Here is an 18,971-nt window from a genome sequence, read left to right on the forward strand (position 1 = left end):
CTATAATGCTGCTGTGTTCATGTCTAGTTACTGAAAGTATATTGTCTGGTACCAGCTATAAACTAGGCTCAGGATTTTCCTCTTCAGTCAACTTATCACAAGCTACTGCCTAAGAAGCTGATGGTGTGGGTTGTGGGGTAGTTGGATGTGCAATGCAAGTAGAGAGCTAGATGAACTACTTTGAAACACATTAAAAAAAAAAAAAAGATGAATTGGTGTATACATAGCGAAATAGACAAATAACGTGCAATGTTAATCGTAGAATCTATGTGGTAGGTATATAGATGCTCACTGTACAAGTCTTTTGATTTTTCTGTATGTTTGAACATTTTTATAAATGTGGAAAACAGATAGGTTCACTGAGACTGTCGACCCCTGTTCATCCAACTAAATTGTGCTTCCCAGAGCTGTTAGAGCCCAATTTTGTGCACATTATTCCTGCTGGATGATGAAGTGTTGGTAGGCACACCCTACGTCAGCGTATGGAGGATCGGATAACACCCCGTTCATGATGATAATTCAGCTCTCATGGTCATTTGTTGTGTACAGTCAGGTATTTCATTTCTATCAGCCTCAAGCAAGCTATAGTCTCAAGAGGAAAATACTAGTAATTTTCCCAGCAGGATTTTGTTTTGTTCCAAAATCCCAAAGGGCTACACTGTGATTCTTCTATCTAGACTTCACAGAAGTTTATACAGCATCTCAGTCTGCCACAAATATCTCAAGCACCATATGGACTACATGCCAGAGCAGCTTAGACAAACTGAAGTTTTCTTACTCTGGACTTGACTCAAATCAAGGGAGGAGTGAGTGATAAATCCATTCCAAAATTCCAAAATACCAAAGTCTTAGTCATTGGGTTACTTAGTCATTGGGTTGAAGTACAGGTTACTCATTAAATGTGGTGTATGTTGCCTCAAAAATCCAGAATGATCTGCTATATATTGTACCTTTTGCTTAAAAATAGGAATGCAACGTGTTTTTTATTTTGCAACTTATTTTTCATTTTGAAGGTGACATCTCAACATTTCTGGATTCCCAGATACTTCCTTGAGGTGACCCCTTGGAATTTTGTGGCATTTCCAACATGTACATATCTTATCAGAGAATTGGAGGTACCTGCTACTTCCTGCTCTCTTGTCCCATCAGAATGAATGTTATCAATGTATTGCACTGAAGCAATAGTCAGTAGGATGGTGAGATAGTCATTACCAGAATGACCAAATTATGACCCAACGCTGAACTGAAGTAGCCCTGATCCGAGAGAATAAAGTTATACAACTGACCTCTCAGGTGAAAGCAGTTGCCTCTCCTGCTCCCTGTTTATTGGGAAATTTAAAAAAGGCAATTTCAAGATCAACAGCAGATTACCAGGTCCCAAGGGTTTTGTTAATTTGTTTCTAATAAAGAGATCACATTCAAATCAGGAGCTATAATTGAAGTTATCATCTAATTAAGCTTATGGTAATCTAATAAAATTATCCAAGACACACATCAAACAGATGAGTGAAATGGAGATTTGATAATCACCACTTATAAATATTTCAAGTTTTTGATGGTGCCTCGCTGTCGAAATTTCCCCAAGGGACATGATATTGTCTTTAGTTCCTAGTTTTGGTAAGGAGGGAAACCTCCAAGAACTTCCATTTGGTCCTTTCTACCATAATAGAAATAAGCTCATGGGTCAGAGAGCAGTGCATATTTTTTCTATCAGTAGCTAAATATCTCTACTCCAACTATCAACTCAAGAACTAGGAAAATAAACCCAGGATGGATTTGGTGACCCATTGGGCCACCATGAAAATAAGAGTAACCAAAACCTCATCACCTAGCTCTCATAAGCCCCACCCTGACTGGTGGACCACAGTGGAATTCAGGTTCCTTAGGAATTAACTTTGGCTCAGAGCCAATAACTAATAATTCTTCTGAGGTCTGGGTCTTTCTCCTTCCCCAGAGTCAGTTACCAGGGTAAATAGGCATAAGTCCCTTTGGGGAAGACTAGGAAGAAGAGTGACTATATGTATCCAAGTTATCACAGGGTCCTTTCTCAAGGGTTCCTAATTTCTCCTTTATTCAAGGGGTCCTGGGATATTGAACTGACTCAGAAATGGAAAAAGAGTATAAGGCGATGACTCTTCATTGTGATGGCTTATGTCAGGACTCTTTGTACACCTAAAGGTGTCCCCCCCCCCCCCCCCCAGTTATACAGTTTAAGTAGAACCTTAGTGGACTGTTTTGGCCCTGAGTAGCCCATGTTAGGCACTATCAAAGTTTCCTATGGGTCAAACTATTCTGATAACCACTCTAGTTCTGCTGCCTATTATGGTAGCCATGCTCACCTTTCTCCATTGGTTAAGTGACACTCTATGGCCTCTGCCACTCTGGGATATGATTATCTCCATTGAAATCAAGGAATGCACTGCAGCAATAGAATATCTCACCTCTTCCCCAATCTATAGAGGACAGTTACTATGGTTCCTTTTAAAGATATAGGGATCTCCACATCAGTGTATTTTTCTATGCCATAATGAAGGGAATGTTCTCTGGTCTTTCCTGAGTGACTTCATTAGGAAAGGGATGAGAAAGTGATAAATCCACTCCAAAATTCCAAAATACCAAAGTTTTTGGATTTCTCTATGTCATACCAAAGAGTTTCTGGTATCTCAGCTTCGTATAGCATAAGCCACACCAGTTTTCAACCAACCAACCAAGCAGTTAGATCCTCTAAAATTAAATAAATTTAGGCCAATGTAAAGTTGCATCCCTAATCTCTTGAACTCCATGTTCATATTATCCATGCCTTGAAATAAATTAGCCAAATCTTGCAATTCTTTTGCTTTGTAGTTGGTCCCCTGGAACATGGGACTATATGATTCTACTTATATGTCTGGATGTAATAAGAGGAGCTAGAAGGGGTATGAATAGAATCGGCATTCACTTGTAAGGAAACTCTCAGCTGGTGAGGTCATGAGAAAGGCTTCACCCAGGGCAGTACTAGGCACATCAGAGGAAGGGAGGAGGATTTCTTCTCTTATCAGAAGAGGCTCAGTGGGATTTGAGGTACTCGGTATCAGCCAGATATTCCCCATTTTCCCAATTGATGTCCTAACTTTTACTTAAAAAATCAGACAGAACTATGAGTTCAACTATGTTAATCTAGCAACCCACTCAGCCATGTGGGACTACATGAAGAGATTTTTTTAGGGCAGTCATAGGAACTCCCTGATTCTCTAACCATGCCTTGGGGCAAGAATTTAAAACCCAAAGACTTTCATTTCCTTTCTTTAAGCACAGTTAGAAACAGCCAGCCCAAACCACAGCCTTTATATTCCTGATGCCCTTCGCGTGGTCTATTACAGCAGCCGCTTTGATCACGAAGGCATTGCCTTCAATATGTACTTTACTCCAGGGAACCACAGATGACAGCTAAAGTAATTATTCACCACTGTGTATCATACACCACACCAGCAATCCATTTTTATTTTTATTTATTCATTTATTTTTAGGAGGGCGCAGCTCACAGTGGCCCAACAACCTTGGTGCTACCAGCACCACGCTCTAATCAACTGAGCTAACTGGCCATTCCCCAGCAACCCATTCTTGATGTTAAACAGCAGTCACAGCTTTCCACTGCAACCAGGTGAGATAACCAACTCCACCTTTTCATTTCACTGAGGTAGTATTGCCTGCAATCACTGCTGGTTTTAGCCAACAGAATCTACTCCAGCATGTTTTCGTGGAAAGAGATTATAGAAAATTGTCTTAAGAATTTCCAGGAAATTTGGGGTGATAATGCAGCAAGAAGAAACACCTCACCATGGAAGGTCCCAAAGGAAACCCCACTGCTACAAATACCTTTTATAGGCCTATATGAGGCTGGGACAAGACAGTAGAAGGAACTCCAACACAGCTTCCCCCAAAAGAATCAAATGCTTTCACCACATGATATGTACTCGTATGGTCACTTCTCACATAGCTCACGTATAGCATCTAATCCTGCACAGGTATATTTACTTGGATGAACTAACTGAAATCTGGGATTTTGTTTTAGTTTTCCATCCCTGCTTCTATGGGAAATCATGCTAGAAAGAGGAGACAATGGGTATTGAATTCCTGCAACAATCTTCCTTCCTGCAACAATCAAATGCTTTTTTCCCCAGTAAATATACTCCTTAGAGTCTGCCAAAAGCACTCACAGGTTAGGATCTTGGTAAGGGTGTCTATTACAAATGTTTCTGTAGCAACGAAAATCCAAGTGAAGGGCCAACACTAAGAACATGGTTGAATTAATTACAGTCCATGGACATCTCTGAATGCTATTATTAAAAATAGAGTTCTGTGACGTGACTTAGAGAGATTTCCTCAGGATGTTGTTGACTGAGAAAAGCAGGATGAAGAAAAACATATATCTCACCTAGTTTTTGTGAAACAAAAGAAAATCATTTATAATGCATATATGTATATTATTACATAAACACAATAAAAACTGTAGAAAATTACACACTAGGTTTAGAACATGGATTATCTGAGGGGATGTGGGATGATATATGTGTAAGGCAAGGGAGGAGTATACCAAAGGGGAAAGAAAAAAACAAAGACGACTACATTTGAAAATTATGTGATAGATTCTGGGAAGGAGGCAGTAACAGCATCAGCATAGTTTTTCAGTTTCTGCATAAGAACAGCAAAACAATTAGATAGCAAAACCAAAGCATATGGAACATATTTACAACACTGGTAGCCAGAATTAACAAATGAAAATACAGGATGCCCAGTTAAATTTTAATTTCAGATAAACAATGAATAATTTTTTAGTATAAATGTATCCCAAATCATGCATGGAAATAGAAAGATTAGTCCTAAATGTGAAAGGGGAACAGTTCCAGAAAAGCCCAGAAAGCAAACCACCATCTTTTTTAACTACTACATAAAAACAACAGAAGAGGGAGCTCTATGAAACTAGAAAAGCTTTCCTGAACTCCATCTTATTTCTATTTAAGTCCAGAAAAACTAGTTTCACACAAAAATAAGAAACAGAATCGTATCAAGGTCAAATCTTACACAAGATTATTACAAGAATAAATAAAGAGAAGAATAACATCTCAAAGGACAATGAAAGCATACCAAAAATATGTGCCCATACAACAGATGAAAATTGTAACCTACTCTTTCAAAATGAATATCATTAAGAAAATTATAGGAAACACAAAAAACTATGTAAATCAGAATAAGTAAAACTCAGAAATGAGATGACAGGCTCAATAAAGAATAAGAATCAAAAGGAAGAAATCATTTCATAAATGATGGCTAAATTAGGGTCCAAGAGCAAGTAAATGCAACAGATAATAGCTAAAGAGAAATAGAAAGTGAAAAAAAGTTTTTTAAATCAAAAAGAAATGGAGAGAAAGATAAAGTAGTTCAAACATACAGATAATAAGAATTCCTGAAGGAGAAAACCAAATCAAGGGCATGAAACAAATGTTATATTCTATAAATTTAGAAAATGAAACAAAACAAACACCACCAAAAAATTTCCCTGAAAATCAAAAAGATTTGAAACAGCATACTGAAAGAGCATACCACATAGCTGAGATTATTGACCCAGATCAACCAATACCACCACATATTCTACTAAAATTATTGGACTTTAAAGAAAAAGAAAAATTCTTTGTATGTCTAGAAAAAAAGAGCATGTGACTTTTAAGGAAAAAATAGAGTACCATTAGAATTTTTGATAACAATGCTTTATGCCAGAAAAAAAGAAAAAAGGAGTAACATTAAACACCCAAAGAAAGAAGATGTGAAACAAAGATTTTTTATATCCCTCAAAAATAACTTTCAGTTATAAAGGACATGGAAAGACTATTATCAAGAGGAATTAGCACCTTCAGAGATAATGGGGCACAAAGCTGCAGAATGTTATTCTCATGAAATTAGAAAATCCTGGAAAATCTATCAGAGAAGAAGCTTCAGGCCACCAAATAACTAGACATTGATATAAGGACAGGTGTTGGGCATTCGATATATAATTACCCATAGAACCACAAATAAATGAGAGCTAAGAGATAGAGTATTACATGTAATGGATATGTACTCTGACAATGTAAATATGGTACAACTGTCTTCTTTATTTTTACTTTTTAAAAACAACTTAATTGAGATATAATTCACAGGCCATATACTTCACCCATTTAAACTGTACAATGTAATGGCTCTTAGAATATTCACAGAGTTGTGCATCCATCACCACAAGTAAATTTAGAAGGCAACCCTAATACACAAATGGTTAAGTAAAAGTTCCACAGTCTTTAATTGGAATTATAAATATTCATATAAACTCATGAATTATCCTTCCACTGAAAAAGCCAAAAGACAATGAGCAACTATGCAGCAATGAGCATCCCTTAGCATCCAGACTGTAGTCCTGAAATATCATTTCTAACTAAAGGAAATCAGGCCTTCTGAAGAAATGGCTGTCCCCAAGTCTGGGACAAGAAATGTACAAGATGGACCTGGAGCATCTCGTAATCCCAGATTGCAAGGCAGCTACTAACAACTACCAGGATTATGTCAAAAGTACTCAGGAGCCAACTTGAGGAGGCTCCCACGGGCCATAGGACAATTTGAACTTCAGTAATGATAACAATTGCAATGGTTTGAAACTCATCAAATATGTCTGAAATCTATGAGCTCATAACGATACTTTTAAAAATAGGAATTGGTCATCTTCAGAGCACGATAGGGAACCAATTTATTATGTTGAAATTGGTAAAGTGAATAAATACAAAATTTAGCTTGCTTTTCTATATGAACTTGACTACCATATAACAAAACTGGATGAGGGAAAGTGTTTTTATAAAAGTATTCCAACTAAAAAAAAAAATGAAACAGAAATGATAGTATCAGAATATCAACATTTGGCAACCCCCCAGTGAATAATAGATCTAAGCATTATGCATGTGTTAAGATGACAAAAAAATGACAACCAGACAATGTGTGCCTCCTGCAGTCTTGCCATATAAAACGTATAGTTTTGCCAAAGAGATTGAAGCTGTATCAGATGCGTCCTCAGCTTTCTATTTGCAGGAAACACAGAGGAACATACTGAACTGCACCAAGTGTATTCAAATAAAATCCAGACTGTGGGAGATTTTACAGGTCAAAAGGCCTGGAAGCCAAAGAAAGGATGGAGGAAGAACCTACAGATGAAAAGATACTTACACGATATATATTTTTTAATGTGACAGAGTAAACTATAGCATCTGGGAATGAACATTTGGGTGATAAAACTATTATTTTTTACTTCAAGGACACGGTTATTATAAAAGTCAGGATGGTGGTTACTTATGGGAGAAGGGTGTGTGTGAATGGGATGGAGTGCCTGGAAGGCTTCTGGAATGGCTGCCAGAATTCTATTTTTTTTTATCTGGATGGTGCTAACCTTAAAATAATTCATTAAGCCATATGTTTTATTTGTGTGTGGTATTCTACAGTGGTGTTTTGTTTTATAATAAAAATATTTTTCTAAAAACTTTCAATGCCTTAGTTGCACTCCAGACCAATTAAATCAAGTTCTCTGGAGGTGAGACCAAGGCATCAGAATTCTTTAAAGCTCCCTGGTGATTCCAAAGTGCAGGCAAGTTTGAAAACCAGTGTGTAAAAGGCATGGCATTTCACCGGCTCAGTATCAGGAGCCTGGGTTCAAGTCTTCATATAGCTGTGTGGCCTGGAGCAAGAGTTTTACCCTCTCTGGACCACAGTGGCCCATATGTTACATGGTGAAACAGTTTACTTACCCCAAATTGGGATTGGACAGGTTGGTTTCTAAAGCCCCTCTGAGTTCTAGACCCTGATCACCTAAATAAAAACAAACAGAACTTGCATTAGAATGATTTAATTGTATAAAACTTTTAACAGTTCTGTATATGATCTGAATATATTTACGCATTCATATGAAGAATTTGTGTGTGTATGTATGTCATTCAGAGTCTGACATGAAAAAGAATTCACCATGTATAGTTTAAGGAAGAGATTTAATGGAGGAGCTATATACAGAGGTATGGGTGGGGTTACTGCGCTCACAGACTCACAATAATGAAAAGCTATTTCCCTCACCCCCAAGCCTGAAGAAGAGGAATAAACGTGTTACTGGAGCCCAGCAAGAGCTGGAGCTATGAAGGAGCCAACCGACAGGAGCTGTGGTTGAGGACACAGCCACTCACTCTGGATCCGTTCATTGTATGGCCCTGTAGATGACTATCCCACAATGCACTTGTCCATTCTACTACTGGTGGGACAATTGAGTTATTTCCAGATTTTGTCCTCATAAACAATGTTGCTAAAACATTCTTGGACATGCTTCTTGGTGAACATATACACACATTTCTATTGGGTATATACGTAGCAGTGGAATTACTGGGTCATAGCATATATGAATTTTCAGTATGGACTGCCAAGGTGTTTTTCAAAGTGCATGTACCAATTTACATTCTCACTAATAGTATGTAAGAATTTCTCTTGCCCCATAGTCTCATCAACACTTGATAAAGAAGAAAAACAAAGGGGGAGGACCTACATAATCAGATGTAAACATTTATGATAAAACAATAGTAACTGAGACAGTGTGGTCTGGGTGAAAAGATAGATAAATAAACCAGTGGAGAAGAACAGAGCATGCAGAAACAGTTCCACGCATATACAGAGGGTGCCAAAAAAATGTATACACATTTTAAGAAAGGAAAAAAACTATTAAAATTGTAATACTCAATATATACCGATAACAAAAGGTGAATACAAGTCACATTTGACTTCTGCAGTTACAAGAGGTACTCAAAAGTGGTTACCATCAGCGTAATTTTAATACAGTTTTTTCTTTTCTTAAAATGTGTATACATTTTTTGGCACCCTCTGTATATGGATACTGAATTTATCACAAAAGTAGCATTACAGAGCAATAGAAAAAAAACAGTCTTTTCAGTAGATAGTATTGAGTCAAATGAATATACCTACCCCCAAAAAGAAAACTGACTCCACCTCCCGCCATCCCCAAGAATCATTTCCAGGTGGACTGAAGATCTAAATGTGAAAGATGAAACAATAAAGATTTAGAAGCATGGGAGAATGTCTTCACGACCTTGGGATAGGGTAAACACTTCTTAGACAAGACACAAAAAGCACTTAGTTAAGAAGGAAAAGAGTAATAAATTGGATTCCACATTAGGATTAGGGACTATCATTCACCAAAGGACACCATAAAAAGTATAATAGTATAAGCCATATACTAGCAAAGATATTTGTAACACATTGTCTTAGTTCAGAGTGTTATGACAAAGATACCGCAGACTGGATGGCTTAAAAAAAATCAGCATTTATTTCTCACAGTTCTGGAGCGTGGGAAAAGCCCAAGAGCAAATTACCTGCAGATTCAGTATCTGGTGAGTGTCCACTTACTCGTTCATACACGGCCATTTTCTTACTGTGTCCTCACATGACAGAAGGGGAGAGAGAGCTCGCTGGGGTCTCGTTTAATAAGGGCAGTAATCCCATTCACGAGGGCTCCCCTCTCATGACCTAATCACCTCTTGAAGTCCCCACCTCCTAATACCATCACAGTGAGGGTTAGGATTTCAACATAAGAATTTGAGGGGGACACAGGCCATAATACACATATAATTGACAAAGGACTATTATCCAGATTACAGAAAGAGCTCTTAGAATGAAAAAGATAGCAACCCCATGGAAAAATGATCAAGAGACTTGAATAAGCATTTCACAAAAGAGAATATCCAAATAGTCAATAAGCACATTTAAAAGGGCATAACCTCATGCAAAATACAATAATGAGATATTACCTCACACCCACTGGCATGGCTAAAATTAAAATGACTGACAATAATATAGTGTTGAAGAGAATATGAACTCTATATGTTGCTAAATATAGCGTTGAAGAGCAATGAGAACTCTCACACATGTAAATTGGTAGAATCTCTTTGGAAGTGAAAATAAATTGAAACTTGAAAATATACTATGACTCAGCAGTTCTAATCCTACTCTCATACTCCAGAAATGTATACATATGTGCTCACATAGAAGAATGTTCATGAACAATATTTTTCTTAATAGACAAGAATGGTAACCCAAATGTCCATTAATAAGATCAGGCAATAAATGAGTATGATATACTTGTGCAATGGAATAGTATACAGTAATGAATATGAACAAACCAATGCTACAACAACATGAATCAATCTCATACTTATAATGTTGAGCAAAAGAAGCCGTACACAAAATAATACGTATTGTAGGATTCCATATTTATAAAGTGCAAAAGCAGGAAATAATAATCCATCATGCTGGATATCAGAATAGTGGTTAAGACTTGGGAAGAGGGAAAGGGTAGTAATGGGAAGGGACCAGGAGGACTTCTGGGAGGCTGGTATTGTTCTATTTCTTGGCTGGGAGGTGTTTTGTCATGCAGGTTGTCAGGGGGGGTCTCTTCTGGGGTCTCTAGTCCCGCTCCCCACATAAGAACACAGGATATGGTGAGGCCAAAAAGGAATACTGTCATGCGGAGCCATAGGTAGGGGGGTCATACCACTATAGTCTCGCTGGCGGCTGGGTTGGAGATTTAGGAAGCAGGAGCCACACGACCTGCAACCGGCTGTCCGCTTCTCTGCCAACCAGCCTCATTTGCTAGCTGCAATCCGCCGTGCTAACTGCAATCTGCGCTTGCTAGCTCAGCCATCATCTTCTTGCTAGCCCCCATTTCTCTGCTAGTGTAGCCACGGCAGTTATTTTAGTGGCCAATGGCTCACTGGTTACAGCTGACGGCCAACTAGCCACAGCTGACGGCCATCCAATCACAGTTGATGGCCATTTACTACCTGAGCCAGAACCTTTCCACGTGAGGCCGAGAGCCTGGAAACTACTCCTGGCTCTGTCCCCACATGTTCCCTGGGTATATTTCTGTTTTGATGGTTGATCAAGCTATGCACTTTCTGGATTTTTAATGTATGTTATACCTCAATGACAAATTTATTAATGAAAAATATGTATATACAACAATGTTCATAATTGCATTGTCCATAACATTGTTGGATTCCTCCGTTATGTTATTACTGAAATGAATTGGGGTACATTTGTGAAACTAAATACTTTATTGTCACTTAAAATAATGTCTAGGGAAAACTTTCAGAACATTTTGCTAAGTGGAAAAAGCAGATTATAAAATAGTATATTCAAGTACATTTTTTAAAAAAATGTATGGTATGTGTGTATGTGTTTCTGGGTGTGTGTGAGTGTGTGTGTGTGTGTGTGTGTGTGTGTGTGTGTGTTCACATAAGTTAACTGGAAGAATTCACTCCAAAGTATTAATAATGGCTGTTTCTGAGTGGTGTGATTACGGGTTTTGTTTTGCTTTTTGCCTTTCTGAATTCTTTGATATGAAATATTCTTTTATATGCCCTTATTCTAGCAAAGTAATTTTTATTCTCCCCATGGTATCTGAATTAGGCAGAATAGAAAAATCCATCTGCTAAGTAAAGCATTAAACTAAAAATCTAAAATGGCTTCAGCTCAAGTGTTCCTGGTGTGTGATCTTGTTTCTCCCATCTGATCACTCTGAACCTAATATTCCCTTTGCTGTGGTCCTCCTGGAACATGGATTTAAATCATCATGTTTCTCTGCATATTTTCTCAGTGTTTGGCAGTTTTTGTTTGTTGGTTTTGTTTTATTGTCTACAAGATACACAGCTACAAAATCTCCAGACATAAACCAGGGTAGGTAGTTTATTTTTAAAAAGTAATAGTAATCATACCAGCTGTCATGTATGAAGTGCTTACTATTTGTCAGACACAGTGCTACATGCTCCATATTAATTAATCCTCATAACCCTAAGAAGTAGGTGTCTTTATATCTATTTTATAGGTGAAGAAACTGAAACTCAAATAGGTTAAGCAAGGTCACCTGGTTAGTAAGTGGTAAACCCAAGATTCAAAAGCCGGTAAGGGCCATGGATGAGGGCAGACTTGTAAAATTGTCCAGGATAGAGACTTGTGTAATAAGCACTCTGGCTATACAAATCTCCAGCATCCAAGGGTCGCTTCCTATGGAAATCCAATATTGGGACAATGAGAGTGAAAATGTCAGGAATGAATCATCAGGGGAATCTGGCAATCTCCAGGAGTCTCTGGTTGTCTTTGACACTGAAGACGCCACTCCACATCAAGGCCTCTTTTTTGGTAGGTGTGCCTACCTCTTGGCTGGACAGAATGAGACCTGGCAACTCTGCCTTGAATTACCAGGACTCCACTGCTGCTGGTAGGTCCAAAGGAAGCACTTAGCCAGCTATGAGGACTGCCTAGAATACAAGACTATTGAGATACCAGTTTTGTTGAATGCATCGAGCTATTACCCAGAGTACCACGACATTCAAGACGCTGACCAGTAAGTGCCAGAAAATGGCCAAGGCTTTGCCGAAACATGTAGGCATCATGGAAAAGCCAAAATGGTGAAGGTCATCTTTAGTCATTGCTTTCCCAGCTATGAGTTAGAAGACACCCAAGAGATGTAAGCACATAAATGAAGACATTTTAATTGGAAGTGAAGACCTAGAAAGTGGAGGCCTAAAGTGTGGTTCGCAAACTTGAGCTTGCATCAGAGCACACGAAGGGCTTGCTAAAACAGTTTGCTAGACTCCATCCCCAGAATTTCTGATGAAGGAGATCTGGAGTGGGACCCAATATGCAATTTGCATTTTAACAATTCCCAGGTGATGCTGAAGCAGCTGGTGGTCCAGGACCACACTTTAAGGATCGCTGGCCTAAGGAATTGGTCCAATAGATCACAGCTATATAGATATTTTTAGACTGTAATGTCCATCCTTTCCTTCATGGCCAGAGTGAAGAGGGAGATTTTAGGGGCACTAGGCTGGCACAGACATGGCAGAGGAAAGCCAGGACAGTGTGGTATCACAGAAACCAAGTAACAAGAGAATTTCAAGGTGAGATAAAGTGATAAGTCACATAAGGTAAGAAAAGGCAATGGTCCATTGGGTTTGTCATCCTGGAGATCATCAGTGACCTCAGGGAGAAGAGTTTCACTGTAACAGTGGAACAGAAGCATGGCTGCCATGGTTTTTGAGTGAAGCAACTGGCAACAGTACTTGTAGATGACTCTTTCAAGTAGCCCAGCTCTGGAATAATGGAGAATTATCAGAGAGTAACCAGAGAGGATTTGACTTGAGCAAGTGCTGAAGGAAAAGTACTGTGAATGAAGAAGAGGCTGAAATACAAGGGAGAGAGGAGCGGGTCAGTGAACAAGTTCCTAAGAAAATAAGAGGATTCCAAGTCTGCTGGAAGGAGAAACCCCTTTCACTGAGGCAGGAGGGAAGGAGACAGAGAAGGTCAAGAGAAGGTTTAGTTTATAGGTGGTTGAGAAAGAAGAGAGTTCTTGCCTGATGGCCTCAATTTTCACAGTGGAATAGGTAAGTCCTTAGCTGAGAGGGAGAAAGTGGGGGCAGGGAGTTGAGGAAAAAGCAAAGATTAATGGCTGGAGAGAAGGGAAAAGGCATAACTTCTGACATACGGAAGGATTAATGTGCAGGTATGGGGTCCCCGATAAAACTGGAGACTATGATTGGAAATCAATAGGAAAAAAGTGATGGTATGAGGATGCTGATTTCATTGGGAGAAAATGGAGTGGACAAGTGGACCCAAGGTCAGATGGAGCCAAGATGGGAATACAGGGGAGTCACATCACAGGAAAGACCAGATTCTAAAGCCAGCACTTGAGACATAAATTTCATGAGGTGAAATTTACCTTTAGAAAGGCTTTAAATCATCCTTAAAATGTAGTTTGCACTGACATACTATTTTTCAGTAAGAACTACACAGCCAGCATTCGCCTAGAACTCTGTCTTGAGTTGAGCAACATATGAGCTGGTTGGCAGGTATGTAGAGGCCACATGGACAAAAAGAGGGCAGGCGTGCTACTTAAATACTAGAATCACAGTGAGGGCAGTGAGATGCTCTCACCCCAAAATGTACCAGGGAACTGAGGTCAACCTATGAGCAGCAGAGTTATGGCTCCCAGCTCATCCTCACTCCTGGGCACACAGCTCATTGAAAGGAAAGGCAGTGAAGCGACTGTGCTATTTAACTTGTCTTTCCTTTTCTCGTCCTCCCCACCACCACCCCAGCCTGTAGAACCAAATTTAAATTAGTTAAAAACATGAATGATGTGATTCCACTATTTTGGGAATAAGAGAATGACTGTGCTTAAATAATTACAAGCTGTGGTCCGTGTGAATCATGACAGTTGAAGATATCAAGGGTTCAGATGGTTCATAAAGCCAAAGAACAAGTATCCAAACAGCCATCATCATCAATCAATGGGCTGCCTCTGAAAATCTCAATTTCAAGCATGTCTCCCTCTGACCATCACCCATCCTTCCAGTCTGCTAATTCTAGTACTTCCACTTTAGGTAATTCTTTAACCTGTTGAGACCTCCAATCCAGTGACTCTGCTCCGCTCTCATTCTCCCTTTCCCTCTCCCTAGTATTCTCTGTACCCGAATTTCTTCTAATGGTCCTTCACTATACAGACTCCTTTGCAAACAACCTTAATTCCTTGACCCTCTCTTCTTCCACTGCACTCGCCTGATCAAGCTCAACTATCTGCCTATCCATGTATCTGAGGACTTGAACAGTATTGTTCAACCTGTTTCTCCCTAGAGTTTCCTATCTTACTATTTGAACCGGTTTCATTTGAAATTCACGACTGCAAATCTAAAGTGGGATTGCAAATCCATAAACCTGGCAATCCTATGTTTCTCTACTGAGATGGATGTGCTTCTCGCAGACAGGTCTGTTTTAAAGCTTCGCCTGTCTCCTCAAACTTCCAACACTCTTTCTACCCCCTTTCTCAGCTGAAGACCTCACGTCAAATGCCACTAACCATTGTGACAGTCAGATTAGAACATTCTCACCTTTCCACCACCAGATCTACTGCCTCCTATCTATATCCATGCACTGTCTTCCCTCCTCTCACAGTGGATGGATCCCCAACCCTATCTAAGTTCAACCCTTCAAATGATGCTTTGAATTCCATTACCTTTTGCCTTAAAATGTTGTTTTTGAAACGATTCCCTTCTTCTCTTCTATCATTACCTCTCCTTCTCTCCTGAATTATTCCCATCAGTTTACAAACATGTCCTAGGATCTCCAATGATTGAAAAACCCACCCTTGTCTCTACATCTTTCTCCAGTGATTGTCCCATTTCTCTGTCTCTCTTTGCAGCAAAACTTCTCAATTTGCCTGTACCCCCCCTTACCAGCCCCTCGCCTCCTAGTCCTTCCTTATCCCTCTTACATCTGGCTCTCACTTCATTCCTCCATCCACTGAAACTGATTTTTATTAAGGTCACCAGGGACTTCCATGTGGCCACATCCAGTGGCTACTTCTGTATCTTCATTGTATTCGGCATTCAACATGTATAATCATTCCTTCCTTCTGGATTATTGGATACTACTATCTCTTGATTTCCCCTCTACTTCTCTGGCTACCTTTTCTCTGTCCTCTGATTCTTCCTCCTCCTCTGCTCAACAGCTAAATATTGGTATACTCTAGTGTCCAATATGGGCCCTTTTCTCTTTTCTCTCTTCACATTCTCTGTAGAGAGCTCATCCAGTTTCATGACCTTAAATGTCATATTCTCATGATTCCCCAAATTATATTATGTTTCTGGCTTTCCTTTAAGCTCTAGGCTTATATATCTAATTACCAGCTTGACATATTACTCAGTTATCTATAGGAAGCTTAAAATTTAACATGGCTAAAACAGAACTTTTTATTCCATACCATGTCCCCAGTCTACTTCCCCCAGTATTTCCTGCCTCCAGAAATGCTATTGCCATCCAGGATGTATTCATTTTCTATTGCTACATATTACCACAAAGTCAGTAGCTTGAAACAACTCATTTATTACCACACAGTTTCTGTAGCTCAGATGTCTGGGCAAAATTTAGCTAAGATTCTCTTCCTCAGGACCTCATCAGGCTACAATCCAGATGTCAGCTGAGGCTGTGGTCTTATTAGAAGTTCGATTGGGGAAGGATCCACTGCCAAGCTCTCTTAGGTTGTTGGAATAATTTATTTCCTTGCAGCTGCAGAACTGAGGACTTCAGTTTCTGCTGAAGGCTGCTCTCAGATCCAAGAAATTACCCACAGTTCCTTGCCATGTGGGCTTCTCCAATACAGTTGCTAATTTCTTGGCAGCTTGCTTCTTCAAAGCCAGTGAGGGGAGTCTTTTCATGTAAGTCTGCTAATAAGATGGAATTTTGGAAATAGAATGTAATCATGAGTGTAATATCCCATCATCTGCCATTTTCTATTGGTTAGAAGCAAGTCACAGGTCCCACCCACAGTCAAGGGAGGGGATTACAGGAAGTGTGGACACCAGGAGGCAGCAATCAGGAGCCAACTTAGAGTCTTGTCCACCACATGGAGTGAGTTGTAGCTATTCCTTTTTGTCTTCCTGATGTCCAATAGGTAATTATTGATCAAATACACACACACACACACACACACACACTCACAATCACATATATTTCCCAAGGACAAATACTAATTTCTTGAAGGTAGCACAGTCTAAATTGATATTGCAGAAGAAAAAGCTTTTCCTTAGCACCACATAAATTTAATGACAGCCCTTAGCCATAAGGGACAGAGTTCCTGACATTACAGAAAAAAGTGTGAGTTCCTCTTGCTCCTCTTACTCCCTCAACCTTTCTCCGCTCTCTTTAAACCACTAGTGTTTTGGGCCCAAATCAGGGCCCAGCATTAAATTACATCCCTCTTAATAACTGTTTAGTTAAACAAAGAACTGTCTTTGGCATTGCCCTTTCCCTTAATCCTCAGCCAAATTAAATTATTAGTAGCTAAAGCCTCTATTCTCTGACAGTGAAAGAGAGGATGAGAAAGGGTGTTTCCTCTTCAAATTATATAACCAATCCTCTCTTGATTGACACCTTAAATCATTTTTATTTCCTTTTCTAAATCTGTACTCTGTTCTGTCATAAGTGTTTTGCTATTTCAATCCATCTCAAATTGGTTTTGGAAGTAGGTGAATTGTAAGAAATTAATGAAAAATAAACAAACGTCTAGATTCATTACTTCCCTGAGTCTTAGATGTTCAGGCTGGGTAAGAACTGAAGTGAGATCATGAAGGGGTTGATCAATAGTGAAAATCAATGGATTGAGATCTCAGTGTGATTAAGAATTGATGGCATGGGTTATTAGAGCAAGCACACTGGAAGAATAAGAGGTGGTAGTCAAAGAAAGGAATGCATGAAATTAAGGTATTGGAGGTGTGCAGAAACCAATGGTGACAGATGTTTAGACCCTTGACCTTTGACCTGTCATTCGTTACTAACTTTTATCATTCTCGCAACAAAGGAAATTTCCCAAACTTTTGGTTTTACTGTTTATTTCATCTTGCTCTTACTCTGGTGACCAAGGGAAACTTGCTCTGGGACAGGTGCTTCAAACGAGTGTCTTCAAAGAAAGAGTTTATGGGGGATCTGTGGGTCTTCCCCGCTAACTTTTCCAAGAGGGAGGAATTTGGATGCAAGCCAAATAGTCACGCAGTTCCCTTTCTCCTATAGCACCATGCAATTTCCCACTTCCCACACATCAGCTCGGTAGTAGTGCTGGCATTAAAAATGTTTAGAACCATTATCATGGTTTTATGGGCACCTCTTATTGGATCCCTTGGACAATTGAAGAGAAAGTGCCTGGAGGAAAATCAGAGCTCTAATTATGGATTGGCCTGCTGAGATAATGTTTGCAAGCACACTTTCCATGATTAAATCCAAGGCACACCACGGAAAGGAGATATTTCTATTCCTGCCTCTTTGAAAGTGGCTTCTTTGTCAGTAAATTATCTGTCCCAACAGATCCTCTTTGAGTTCAGTAGAACTGCATCATGAGAAGTGTTTTATTTGAAAATTATTCAGTTTAAGAGAACATAAAAATGAAATTATGGGACTAATTGTAATCATGCTAATGAAGTTTGTATTTCTTCAGCAAGCAGAAGCACAGCAGATAACAGCCACTGGAAACAAGATTTTTCTCTCCAAACTCTACTCCTCTTCCCACTCTCCTTACTTTTGTTCTGAGACCTCTACAGTCTGGATTCACTTGCCCCCATTACTTCTTTGAAAGCCATGACTTATTTTTATAAAAATGAATAAATGTTCCTTATTTTTCAATCCAAGTGATATATAAAAACAACAAATCACCCAAAATTGCACATATTTGGTGAACATCCTTCTAGATACATTTCTATGCATATATGCAGGTATTTAATAACAGTTTTATGAAATATAATTCACAGGCCATACAGTTCACCCTTTCAAAGTATGTATACAAATTCAGTCATTTTTAGTATTTTCACAGAATTGTGCAATCACCACCACTATCAAATTTGAGAACATTTTCCTCACCCTCAAAAGAAACCCAATACCCGTTAGCAGTCACTTCCCCTTTCCCTCCATCCTTAGCCCTTGGTAATCATTAATCTACTTTCTATCTCTATGGATTTGCCTATTCTGGACATATTATATCAAAGGAATCATACAATATGTGATCTTTTGTGACTTGCTTCTTTTCACTTAGCACGTTTTCAAAGTTCTTCCATGTTATAGCATGCATCAATAGTTCATTTCTTTTTGTTGCCAAGCAGTATTCTAATGTATAAATATACTCAATTTTGTTTACCCATTCATTGGTTGATGGGCATTAAGACTGTTTCTAATTTTTGGTTATCATGAATATCGCTGCTATAAATACTCATGTACAGGTTTTTGTCGGGACATGTTTTCAGTTTTCTTGGGTCGAACCTACAAGTGAAATTACTAAGTCATATGGTAAATCTATGTTTGACATTGTTAAATTGTGGTAAAATATGCAT

The sequence above is a fragment of the Rhinolophus sinicus genome, chromosome 2 (assembly GCF_057876585.1).
Source record: "Rhinolophus sinicus isolate RSI-liver-muscle chromosome 2, RSI-T2T, whole genome shotgun sequence".
NCBI lineage: Eukaryota > Metazoa > Chordata > Mammalia > Chiroptera > Rhinolophidae > Rhinolophus > Rhinolophus sinicus.